General features: G+C 51.2%; 1 long non-coding RNA gene across 1 annotated transcript; it reads right to left on the reverse strand.

Moving 5' to 3' along the window:
• Positions 1-11,136: 11,136 nt before the first annotated feature.
• On the reverse strand, positions 11,137-12,327 carry LOC125759559 (uncharacterized). Its single transcript, XR_007417157.1, has 2 exons — positions 12,188-12,327; positions 11,137-11,262 (listed from the first exon to the last, which is right to left on the reverse strand). It is a non-coding gene; the product is annotated as an uncharacterized LOC125759559 (long non-coding RNA).
• Positions 12,328-12,618: the final 291 nt, after the last annotated feature.

Genomic DNA, 12,618 nt, shown 5'->3' on the forward strand with positions numbered 1-12,618 from the left:
ACAACAAGGAGCATTAAGCGGAAGGTCAGAGAGGCGGAGAAGACTTATTGGATGACAGCGATGGAAAAGAAGCCGGCTCTGAGTAACTACCGAAAAGGAAAAAAACGAAATAAGGAGGGAAAGGTTTTATGATAATTCAAGGGGAAGCGCTTTACTGTTTGAAGCAAGGTCGGGCTGCCTGAGACGCGTAGTTATAAAGCGAGATTCAGTAACGAAGAAGAACTATGTACATGCTGCGGGGGAACTAAGGAAACGATGGAACATGTACTGATTGAATGTGGCGATATTCACCCAGGTATACGTGTGGGCACGAGTCTACATGAAGCCTTGGGTTTTAGGGACAACAATGGAAAGCTGAACACGCCCGCGATAGAAATAAGTAAGAGACGGTTAGAGTATTGGTGGCAGAAAAGTAGAGATAAAGTACAAAAATAAATAATTGGGGGGAAAAAAGGTTATTCTGCCTTAAGAGGCAGAGAGATGGACTGTGAATTTATATTTTTTGTTATAATAACATAGATTTAATCAATGTAGATAAGGCATTAGGACAACATGAAACAAGGAAGTTTTTTTCTTTTTTTCTTTTTTTTATCCTTCGAGCCTGGTGGCAGACATGTCACCGCCCCGTTATAAAGGGGACGCTCATAGCATCCATCCATCCATCCACGTTCGTTTATTAGAAGCACACTGAGAATACATGGAAACAATGGGTCTGTTCTTCGGGAGAGGGTAGCGTGCCCTCGGTGCATGCGCTGCTGCTTGGTCCTCTGGCGGTGGAATCTCTTGTGGCCTAAACCGAAACTCGCGCACAACACTGAACCGGATACTCACGAACACCACACATCCCTTCCACTTTGGCTGAGTCACCACTGATCTTGGTAACGGTCGGGGGGACGGCGACGTCTCGGAGGCCGCTGTGGTGGTCCCTGCGTAGTGTCGTCGGATGGGAGTGGCGCTGGCGTGGCACAGCACTCTGGAGCGCCTGCAGTCGTCCTCTTGCTGATTGTCAGCCTGGCCGCCTGGGAGGAAAAACGGAAGCAGCGAAGGCTGACGGGTATTTCCCGATGATTCTGTTGTAGAAGCGTTGTCATGAGTTGCTTCTTGTCTCGTAGTCTGGATATGGTTTTTGTGTCGTCGCACGACACCTCTGTCTGTGCTGACCAACCAAGACCGACGACCCACTTGTTTGATGATTGTCCCTTTCATCCATGCCGGGTCGCCTGCGAAGTTCTTCACGTAGACGATTTGAATTTTGCGAATGCGCCGTCCTTCTTTTCCTTCCTCGTCAATGAGCTGAGAGTCTGAGGGCTTCATATATGTCAGTGCGGTCGGGAGTTCACGACCAAACATCATCATGGCGGGTGTTTTCTTCGTGCCGGCATGCGTTGTCGTGTGCTGCTTTAGAAGAAAACGCGCAAGTCGGTGTGCGATAGGGACGTCTTTCTCTTTTGCAAGCGCTTGCTTGAGTTCGAAGACCATGCGTTCCACTTGACCATTCGTGGCAGGATGGTACGGAGCGCTCGCGACATGTTTCACTCCATTTCGTTTGAAAAAATCTTCTGTTTTGACCGAGACGAAAGACGGCCCGTTGTCAGTGACAATTTTTCGCGGTACACCAAAGGTTGCAAAAATGTTTATGCATTCCTTAATTAGGTGTTTTGACTGAATGCTCGTCATTTGCCGTACTTCAAGCCATTTGCTGAATGAGTCAACGGTAAGCAAGAACATGCTGCCCTCAAGTCGGTGCGCGATAGGGACGTCTTTCTCTTTTGCAAGCGCTTGCTTGAGTTCGAAGACCATGCGTTCCACTTGACCATTCGTGGCAGGATGGTACGGAGCGCTCGCGACATGTTTCACTCCATTTCGTTTGAAAAAATCTTCTGTTTTGACCGAGACGAAAGACGGCCCGTTGTCAGTGACAATTTTTCGCGGTACACCAAAGGTTGCAAAAATGTTTATGCATTCCTTAATTAGGTGTTTTGACTGAATGCTCGTCATTTGCCGTACTTCAAGCCATTTGCTGAATGAGTCAACGGTAAGCAAGAACATGCTGCCCTCAATGGGTCCTGCAAAATCCATGTGAATTGTCTCCCATGGTTGTGCTGCTCTTGGCCATTCCGGAAGCGGTGCCTTCGCTGGTGCCCTTCGGTTTTCCTGGCATGGTCTGCATTCTTGGGCAGTCTTCTCTATGTCTTTGCTGATGCTAGGCCACCAAAGGCAACCTCTTGCGTAGGCCTTCATAGCGACGATGCCCCTGTGCCCTGAGTGAATAATCTTTAAAGCTGCGGGACGAGCTGCGATCGGAATTATTACTCGAGAGCCCCTGAGCAAACATCCCTGTAGCGTCGACAGCTCGGACGCTAACTTCACATATGGTCGGAAGTCGTCGCCTTTCATTACTCGTAGCTTTCCTTGCTGGGCTGCTTGAATAACTGCTGAGAGAGTTTTGTCCTCGCGCGATAGCTCTGCAATGTGCTTGGGTGAAAGCTGGGGATCAATCGCACATTCTAGCATCAGAACATCGCCGGGGGGGGGGGGGGGGATGGCTCGTCGTCATCTCCCTGCAGTGGCAGCCTGCTCAATGCATCTGCGTTCTGGTTTCGACTGCCTTTTCTGTAAACAAGGTCGTAGTCGTAAGCGGACAACTTCAGGCACCATCTGGTCATGCGTGGTGACAAGACTTGCGGAAGCGGCTTTTTCGGCCCGAGGATGCTGAGTAACGGCTGATGATCAGTTGTAATAGTCACATGTCTTCCAGTTATATACTTCTGGAAATGATCAACGCCGAATATGACGGCAAGTCCTTCCCGATCTAGTTGTGCATAATTCCGTTCTGCCTTGCCAAGCGTTCGGGACGCGATAGCAATAGGTGCTTCTGCTCCGCTTTCATCTACTTGCGATAAAACGGCGCCAACACCATAGGGCGAAGCGTCGCATGATAGGAGAAGAGGTTTGCGCTCGTCATAGTGAGCAAGCACCGTGCTGTCGCGAATGAGTTTCTTTAACTCTTCGAATGCCTTTTGGTGCTCCTTCTCCCATATCCATTGTGTTTCCTTATGCAAAAGCTTGTACAGTCGTGAGGCCACTGTCGCTCTGTCTTTGAGGAAGCGGTCGTAGAAAGCAAGCAAGCCTAAAAATGCTTGGAGTTCAAGGTGCATGTTTGCGATAGTTGGTACTCCATTTGAACATCTAAATAGCGCGAACTTCAGGGACGAAAGACAGGAGAATGCGACACACACGAGTTGGAAGTTAGCGCTTGTGTGTGTCGCATTCTCCTGTCTTTCGTCCCGGAAGTTCGCGCTATTTAGATGTTCAATTGGAGTTCAACTCTATTTTTCGGCGCTGGTGCATCGATGATGGCTTTAACCTTCGCTCCAGTTGTATGCACACCTTCTTCATCGATGCGATATCCTAGGAATTCCACATTCTTGTCCCCAAATCGACATTTGTCTTTCTGTAGGCGCAGGCCCATATTACCCAGTCTTGACAACACTTGGTATAGCCGTTCGTTGTGTTGCTCTGGCGTTTCTCCGCAGACAATTATGTCGTCGAGGTACACGCTGGTGCCAGGAATTCCTGTGAGATTTGTCTCCATGATTTTTTGGAATATTGCTGGTGCTGCTGAGATTCCGAATGGAAGTCTCTTGACTGCGTACAGTCCATTTATGGTATTCACGGTCAGTACTTTTGCTGTGTTTTCGGTGACCGGAAGTTGCTGATAGGCTTGAAATAGATCAAGCGTTGAAAACATTCTTCCACCTCTAAGAGTCGACAGCACCTCCTCAGTGGTGGGAAGCGGGTATGCCGCTTTCAAGGACGCTGCATTTACTGTGCTTCTATAGTCACCACACAGTCTTAACAATCCGGACTTTTTCCGAACCAACACCAAGGGTGTTGTTGCCCAGTCCGAGTGTTGCACTGGTTGCAGAATGCCCTGTTTCTTCACGCGATCTAACTCTTCCTTCACAGCCGGTCTGAGCGCAAGAGGAACCGGTCGCGCCTTGCAAAAGCGTGGTGGGACGTTTGGATCTAGCTCAATGTGAACTGGGGGTCCCTCGTAACTGATGACATCTTCATTAAAAACACGTGCGTGCTTTTCTAATAGGCGGTGCAGCACTGCGGGCTCTGTGTGCGTTGCATCATCCGTTTGATTTACGCCTTGCAGCCGGATTTTGAGAGTACTGAACTAATTACGTCCCAGAAGGTTGCATCCGCTGCCTTCCATGATATGCAATGGAAGAACGTAATCTTTACTCTTGTGCCGCACTTGTACTTGAGCAGTGCCAACGAGGCTCAAGTGTTCTCCTGGCCAGGTGTGGAGGTTTAAGTCTGCTTGGGCTAGAGGAGGTGGTTTTGTAGGCCAACTCTTGACGTAAGTTTCCTTGCTGATTAGCGAATACGCTGCACCAGAGTCAACTTCGTACTCTAGAAGCTTCCCGTTAACGCGTAGCGGCACCATGAACTTCGGGCATGCTTGCAGGCTCTTTACTGTATTAAGGCCCCATGCTGAACTGTCTCCCGACTCTTCTATGCTTGCAGGTCTAGGCTCCATTTAATGCGTAGCAGTTTTGCGTTGCTTTTTCGTTGCGATGCAAGCTCTTTCAATGTGCCCAATTTTCTTGCAATAGTTGCATGAAGAATTCCGGAACTTTCACTCACCCGGATCGTGCGAGCCGTCGCATCTGTAGCAGTGTGCCTTGCGTGGAGTGTGCTGCTCTCCCTTTGCGCCTCCTTTCTTGTGGTTTGTTTTGTGCACTTCTAACTTTTCTGTTTCGAGCTTGATGCTCTTTTGCTGCAGGGCAGCGCTTTCCGCTCTCTCGGCGAGGTCGAAAGCCTTCTGAAAGGTAAGGTCCCTCTCGGCAAACAGACGCTGTTGAACGAGCTCGTTTCGGATACCGCAGAAGAAACGGTCGCGTAACGCGATATCCAGGGGGTGCGCGGTGGTTGCGGCGGCCGTGGTCGCCGTCGCCTCAGCGGCGGGCAATGTCCCACCGCCGAAGTTACAATCCGCGGCGAGTTTACGTAAAGCGGCAACGTAAACAGCAATGGACTCGCGTGGTTGTTGGTCGCGTCTTTGGAATTTGCAGCGACAGTACAGCTCAGATGGGCGTGGGTCGTAATGTGCAGCCAACGTTTGGACGATTTCTTCATACGGCACTTCTCCTGGGCTCTTTGGTGCGACCAGTGCGCGGACGGTTTCAAAGTGCGCGGACGGTTCACAGAGTCAGGAGCAGGGCTCGCCTCTTCTCGTCGGCTGTGATGGAATTCGCCACAAAGTAGGATCCAAGGCGTTGAATCCATGACGTCCAAGCCTTCCCCGAGAAGGGCTCGATGGAAGCTTGAAGAGACGCCATTGGCAGTGGACCACGCCCGTATATTCAGTGGGTTTTCCTTTCCCTCGTCGCCAGTGCTGCATACGTCTGTTACGTTCGTTTATTAGAAGCACACTGAGAATACATGGAAACAATGGGTCTGTTCTTCTGGAGAGGGTAGCGCGCCCTCGGCGCATGCGCTGCTGCTTGGTCCTCTGGCGGTGGAATCTCTTGTGCCCTAAACCGAAACTCGCGCACAACACTGAACCCGATACTCACGAACACCACATGGGGCTCTTGTTGAGGGCGCCCACTGTGCAGACTACGATGCACCACACCTACACAGTAGATGTCGCTATTGGAAGTCGACATGGCGGCGCTGGCGACGTGATGCGGACGTACATACAAAGGGTGAGGTCACTGTCTCGGCAAAGCGTTTTGTGGGGTCACGCATATTGCCACGTGCGTTTCTTTATCACTTTTGCTGTATTCGGTTTTCGGCCACAAAGACTGTCAGCAACGCTCAGCGCGAACCGCGCCTCGTTGTTCGAGAACCTTCGCGATCATTGTAGATCGTTTTGTTAAGATTGCGCGCAAGACGCGCACACTCGAGCTTATTCTAGAATTTGCACGACAGCCAGCGATAACGCTGGAATATTCGACGGCACATGTTTAAATGCCGACGCGCTTCACCGTTTGTCAGTTGATCGACGGTCGACGCTCTCTTCGCCACTATCAGTGTATTGCTGTAGTTGACTTTCAGTTTCTCGGCCACAAGTTCGGCCAAATAAACAGTTTCATCTCGGACGTGCTGACAGTTGTCTTCGTCGACGTCACGACCACGTGACATCTGGTGGAGGTGCTGCGTCTTCCATGATCTGGACGCCCCCGCGAAGCGCTGACCCAAGCCCAAGCCGCGAGGAGGACGACGGCAAAGAAAACCCGGATCGTCGAACAAGCCGCAGGCAGAAGGGACTGCAGCCAGAGTACGGGCTCCTTTACGAAAACACCAGGCAGCCCCAGGTCCCAACACCGACTGCATCGACGATGACCGACCCCGTGCAGCCTGCGCCGATACTTCTCCGGCAGCCCAAGGAGCCGCCAACTTTCCGCGGGTCGTCATTCGAAGACCCGGAAACCTGGCTCGAGACCTTCGAAATGGTCTCAGCGTTCAACAACTGGGACTCCGAGGACAAGCTGCGCCACGTTTACTTTTACCTTGAAGACGCAGCAAGGACCTGGTTCGAGAATCGGGAGTGCACTCTTCGAACTTGGGACGCCTTTCGCAGCGCTTTCCTGCAGACGTTTGCAAGCGTCGTCAGAAAAGAAAGGGCCGCAGCCTTGCTAGAGACGCGGTTACAACTTCCAAATGAAAGCGTTGTCATCTTTGCAGAGGAAATGGCCAGACTGTTCCGCCACGCTGACCCTGCCATGCCTGAGGACAAGAAAGTCAGGTTGCTCATGCGAGGGGTAAAGCAAGAGCTCTTCGCTGGGCTGATGCGGAACCCACCCTCGACAGTCCAAGAATGCATCTCAGAGGCGACGACGATTGGGAAGACGCTGGAAATGCGTAACCACCAGAATAATCGCCGATCGATTCAAGACAGCCCAGCTGTTCATGCCGTCGTCTCCGACGACCTGCGTGAAACGATCCGAGCGATCGTGCGGGAAGAACTGCGCAAGCTGTTACCCTTACCACAGCCTGAAGCTGCCTCGATCGCCGACATCGTCCGAGAGGAAATCCAGCAGTCTCTGGGCATCCCCGAGTCAGCGCAGCCGCAGCTGCAAGCAGTGAGCTATGCTGCTGCAGCCCGACGCAACGCCCCCCCCCCCTCCTCGCCCACGTCAAGACGCCGCGCCGCCCCAGCAGTCCCGCCGCCAGGCACCACCGCCGCCGCCACCGACGTCATACCGCCCACCAGCCAGCCAGCGATACACGCCAAGGAAGATCGACGTTTGGCGCGCCCCTGACAACCGCCCGCTCTGCTACCACTGCGGGGAGGCCGGCCACACGTACCGCCGCTGTCAGTACTGACAGATGGGGCTTCGAGGATTCGCCGTCAACGCGCCGCGCCCACAGCCAGGCGAACGGCCTCGCGACATCGACGACTACCTCACCGGAACACAGTGGCAAGAACGACGGCCTTCCCGCTCGCCTTCGCCGGGCCGCTACATGTCACCGCACCGCCGGCAGTACACTGGCCCAAATCGGGGCCGGTCGCCTAGCCCATATCCGGGAAACTAAGGACAGCAACCGATGGAGGTGCGGTTGCTGTACGACGAACTACCGAAGATCCTCCGCCGCCGACGAGAACGCCGCAACGAAATCTAAAGAACACGCCGCAAGCCGAACGAAGCTCTGACGTCGAAACTTCACGGCTTGAGGAAGACCTGACGACGCCACGTCGAAGCAGTGGAACAAACCGACGCAGCCGTGACCCGACGCCGCGAGCCAACCACAACGCAAGACGACGAACTAGCGACCTCGACGTTCTCATTGACGGCCACAATGTCACCGCTCTCGTCGACACTGGAGCCGACTATTGCGTCATCAGTGGGCCTTTCGCCACGAAGTTGAAGAAAGTAAAGACTGCTTGGGAAGGCCCCGAAATCCGTACCGCTGGAGGCCATGTAATAACGCCATCTGGAGTCTGCACAGCAAGAGTAACAATCAATAATCGCACGTATCCTGCGAGTTTCGTAATCTTGCAACACTGCTCCAGGGACGTCATACTTGGCATGGATTTCTTAAACCATCATGGCGCCGTCATTCACTTAAGAACCAAGTCGATAACCCTATCGTCGGACAAAACGACACCGCCGGATACGAATCCATCTCACAATGCCCTGAACGTGCTCGAGGATCAAGTTACCATCCCGCCTCGCTCCGGCGTCACAATTCCCGTCAGCACCGAAAAAGCTGAGGACATCGAAGGTGTCATCGAGAGCGATCAGCGTTTGCTACTAGACCGTGACATTTGCGTTTCAAGGGGCATTGCTCGGTAGCACGAAGGAAAAGGAAACGTGATGCTAACGAACTTCAGCCAAGAATACAGACACCTGAGCAGGGGCACGACGATTGCATACATCGAAGAAATATTGGCCGTCAGCAATGCATTTGCCTTTTCGGATTACGACGAAGCTACGATGACTACCCCAACAGCTGAGCCACCCTTCGACGTAAACCCAAATCTTCCCGCTCGCCAACAGCAACAGCTTCGATGCCTTCTGCAGAAAAACAAGGACTGTTTCTCGTCGTCATCGCGGGTCCGACAAACGCCCCTTGCTAAGCACCGCATTATAACAGAAGAAAATGCTCGACCACTCCGTCAGAGTCCCTACCGAGTTTCGACGCGGGAACGGGAGGCCGTGAAGAAACAGGGTTTACTTTTGCTGCGTCGCGTTGACATGAACCATGAAGGTACATATTGGTGACGTACTTCAAACAGTTTACATTTAAATTGCTCCCACAGATCATCTACATCAGACGTAACTGACAGTGTCTCGAAAATGTCGTAGCACCGATCAAGCGCTTCTGTTACCTTTTCAGTGTTCGCCTTCTTATAGCTGTATATTCGTCTTGCTCCAGTATCAGCAACCTTAACATGACGCAAGCTCAACTCGCAAAGTACAGCGCTATGGTCACTAATACCGGCTAACACTATCCTTTGCTGGTCCTCATCAGGTTAATCAGTAAGTAATAAATCAAGCACATTATTTCCTCTTGTACACTCTAAGAAAAAAAAGAGTATGCGTGACTCTTTTCGGAGAGTTCTGACTTGCCACGTATAGACCAGAACACAGCGAATTCCATGCGCATCGCCATATTTGCATCGCGCGTCGCGCCATCTATCGCACACGCGACGAAACAACATGCGCGGGCTGCCACGCCAGCAGACGCTACACAGAGCAAACGTGAAACTCCCGAAACTCAGCCCGTCGGAGAGCGTGTTTCGCGTCTTTTCTAGCCTGGACATTTTCGCTGTTTTTATTGGAACATCAAGATCATCTTGCTCATGCAAGTCCACAATGTATACAGTACGTGCTGAGTGGGCTGCGGAAGCAACCTCGTCAGATACATACGCTGTTATATTTGTAAATATACGTTCTCGCTGTAGTACGCGTGAATCTAATTGCAGTGCAGCTCGCGAAAGAGTGAAACGGTGTTTTGTTGCCCAATATTACAAGTTGTGCACAAAGTTTTGTGAAAGCTCATCATTTCAGCATGCATCGCGTAATAATTAGAGGACGCTTTACGGGTAGTTTCGCGGAACGTAATTTTTGTTTCACGGGCGCTCTTATAATAATGCGTCTTGCTCACAAAAGCGTGCTATCAGAGAGTATAACCTGAAGTATCGTTCAGCGATCCCTTTTGGAAGCTACCTGCGCTATTTTATTCTTGTAACGATGGTGCTTTACAAGCGAAACTGTGCTACTCTTAGTTAAGCCGGTTAGCTACGCCTGCGACGTAGAGGACACTGGCGCGAGTACCGTTTACTTACGTGCCAATATATGTATTATGTGCACCTGAATGCCTCGTGTACAAATAAATTGGGGACATCAAACACTGAAATGAAAGCACGAAATTCTGGCCAGCTGTTGAGGAGCACCGTGCCATTTATTACCTTTCGAAGACGAAATCTCGAAGGCGTGAATGCCATCAAAAGCACTAAAGCTTAGTACTACGTTGAAAGTGGCAAAGCATGCTGATTGCTTGTGCTTGAAAGCACTACCTTGCACTAGATTTTGGTCAAAGGAAACGCTCAAGGGTATGAAGTGCACGCTCACACAAAGCTCGCGCCTGCCTTAAACCCAGCTGCGTGTCACGCAAATTAGGCTCGCAAAATAAAACAGGTGGACATCACACTGCAGAATACACGCTGTTAGTGTACTTACTCACGCATTTTCACTCGGCTCCTACTCCTAGTTTTTTTGCTTGAATCACGGTTATCCACTCGCGGCGAAGCTGAAAACACCGCACCGGCACTATTTCCGTGGCGCGTCGTAATCGTCGCAGACAACGCTAATATCCTCTTGTTGCGCTGCTCCTTTTGGCATCCAAAGACGACGCAGTAGTGCCTGGACGAGCTCTTATACGCTGAAGCGGCGTGAACGGGTACTTTTTCGCACTTTAAAGCCTCAGAACTGCAGCTTGCCCTGTTTACTTGGTGCAGCCCGCGCGCGCCATGGCAGCTCCGGTCAGCCCGGCATCTGGGTGCGAGAGTATCCGCTCGGCTCGCCAGCAGCCTGGGTGCGAGACAGGCGTGCTCTGGTGTATAGGACTCTCTTTAAATAGTCACGGTGACTCTCTTGGTGGGCCAGGGTCGGCTCGCTCTAGGAGAGTCCCCTGACCCTCTAGGAAGAGTGCAAAGACTCTCATCGGGAGGATCACGTTACCACTCATAGGGAGTCAGACGACTCTTGCCGGTAACGCTCCTAGGGGAGTCAAGGGACCCACACCGAAGCATCAAGCGACTCCACAAGTATTTTAAGCTACTCATTTGATCCTTGCTCTACTTTTGCGCGACTACTGTTGAAAATAGTGGAGTATTCATTTTAAGCAAGTCGAATAATACTTGCCGTTCTGCCCAGCGACTGTAAAAAAAGAGTAGTTCAGTTTTAGCATTATTTTAATAAAACTCGTCAAAACAACACATATTTTCCAACAAAGTTATATAGAAAGCGCGAAAAGACGGTCTGTGATTTCCAATTAAGAAGTTTGGGTATTCCTCATTTACACGCTTCTATGAATATAGCCAACTAAAATGTGTGACTGTGATGTGCACAGTGTCATATGGTGCTAAATGAACAGCAGAAATCGCCATCATGTTTCCATATTTATTCCTTGTGATTAAGAATAAATAAAAAAGTGGTGACGGCTTGAGGCATCAGACTTGTGGCTTGCTAGGTTGTCGCTCCTGTCCAGCGTGAGCACCATGAAAAACGGTATCTGAAAAGCAGAACGTGATATTATGATGAGAAAATGAAATTGCAGTAAAAGACATAATAAAGGCTAACAACAAAACAACAAAGCACATCCTCCGGCAGCCAGGGGCATGCCGTGAGCGGTTATTGACCGCACGTTTTACAAACGTAACCCATCCTTAAATACTCAGATAAACAGATGCGAGTACTAGGGCCCGAACGACACCCAGCGCGTGCATACGCCGTCTACGTCGAGATCAGACATGTCATATGCTAGAATTAGCGCACATAACTCCCACAATCACGTACACTCACTCGATTCTGTTATAGCGCCCAACGTCATCGCAGTGTATGCAAACCACGAAAACAGCAAACAGAAACGAGGGAAAAGAGTGCACGCCGGCGGCCGCAACAACGCGCGTCGTCGAAAGTCTAGAGCTTTTTTCACTTTACCGGCGAGGCGTGTCCAACTTGAATGACTACCGCGTACATTCGGAAAGCCACCGTACTATATCTGCACCTCAAACTACCGTCTTAAAGCCAACAAAAACCATTACATATAGTGCGTCTGAGCGTTCTGTACACGGGCTTTTTTTTTTTCGCGCTCCCACGCGTGGAAGCACGCCGCACACTGAAGGTCGATGGAAATGTTATTATGAAGTAGACTAAAGTGCACCTCAAAACGACATCTTGCACCTTCAGTAGTGCAGACACGACGTGCGATCAGCAAGAAATGACCCTCGATTATTGTTTGCATCGCTCACTTTATGGGAGCTTGTACAGCAACGCGCATAACGGTGGCAACTCGTTAACTGGCAGCTTTAGTTGGGCATCCGCAACAGCCCCGCGGATACAGGCTACTGTTGGAAATGGCGGGCAGATTCCGCAGAGCTGCTGCAGACGCCCAGCTAAAGCTGTATAATTAGTACCTACGAAAGCAGTACACTCACCGTTTACTGGCGCCCGTTGTCGGTGTCTGCAGCTCCATGAATATTCCGCCCTCCAAGCGTCACTTCGTGCACGGAGCCGGCTTCAATACCACCGAAGACGCGCAACCAACTCATCCACGCAACGCATTCCAATAGACCAGGAGACTGAGACGACTGAGACATGGGTGTTCTCTGACTGAGAGAGGAGAGCGGCGCGCCACCCCGGCGCCAACCCCGTCTGCGTCTGCGTCACCCAGCAAGGCGCCACAACGGCGCCAAAGGGCGAGCGTGCGATATGTATGGAGTATACGGCGGCTCTTCCGTATACCGAAGCCAATCGAAACGCGCTTCAGGAGGGTCCAGTGACTCCTTCCCAAATGCGAACTCTTTTTTTCTGCCTGTACCTTCCAAAAGGGGTCAGATGGACACCCGAAGGGAGTCACGGTTCCATG

This window comes from Rhipicephalus sanguineus, chromosome 8 (genome assembly GCF_013339695.2).
Source record: "Rhipicephalus sanguineus isolate Rsan-2018 chromosome 8, BIME_Rsan_1.4, whole genome shotgun sequence".
NCBI classification, from domain to species: Eukaryota; Metazoa; Arthropoda; class Arachnida; order Ixodida; family Ixodidae; genus Rhipicephalus; species Rhipicephalus sanguineus.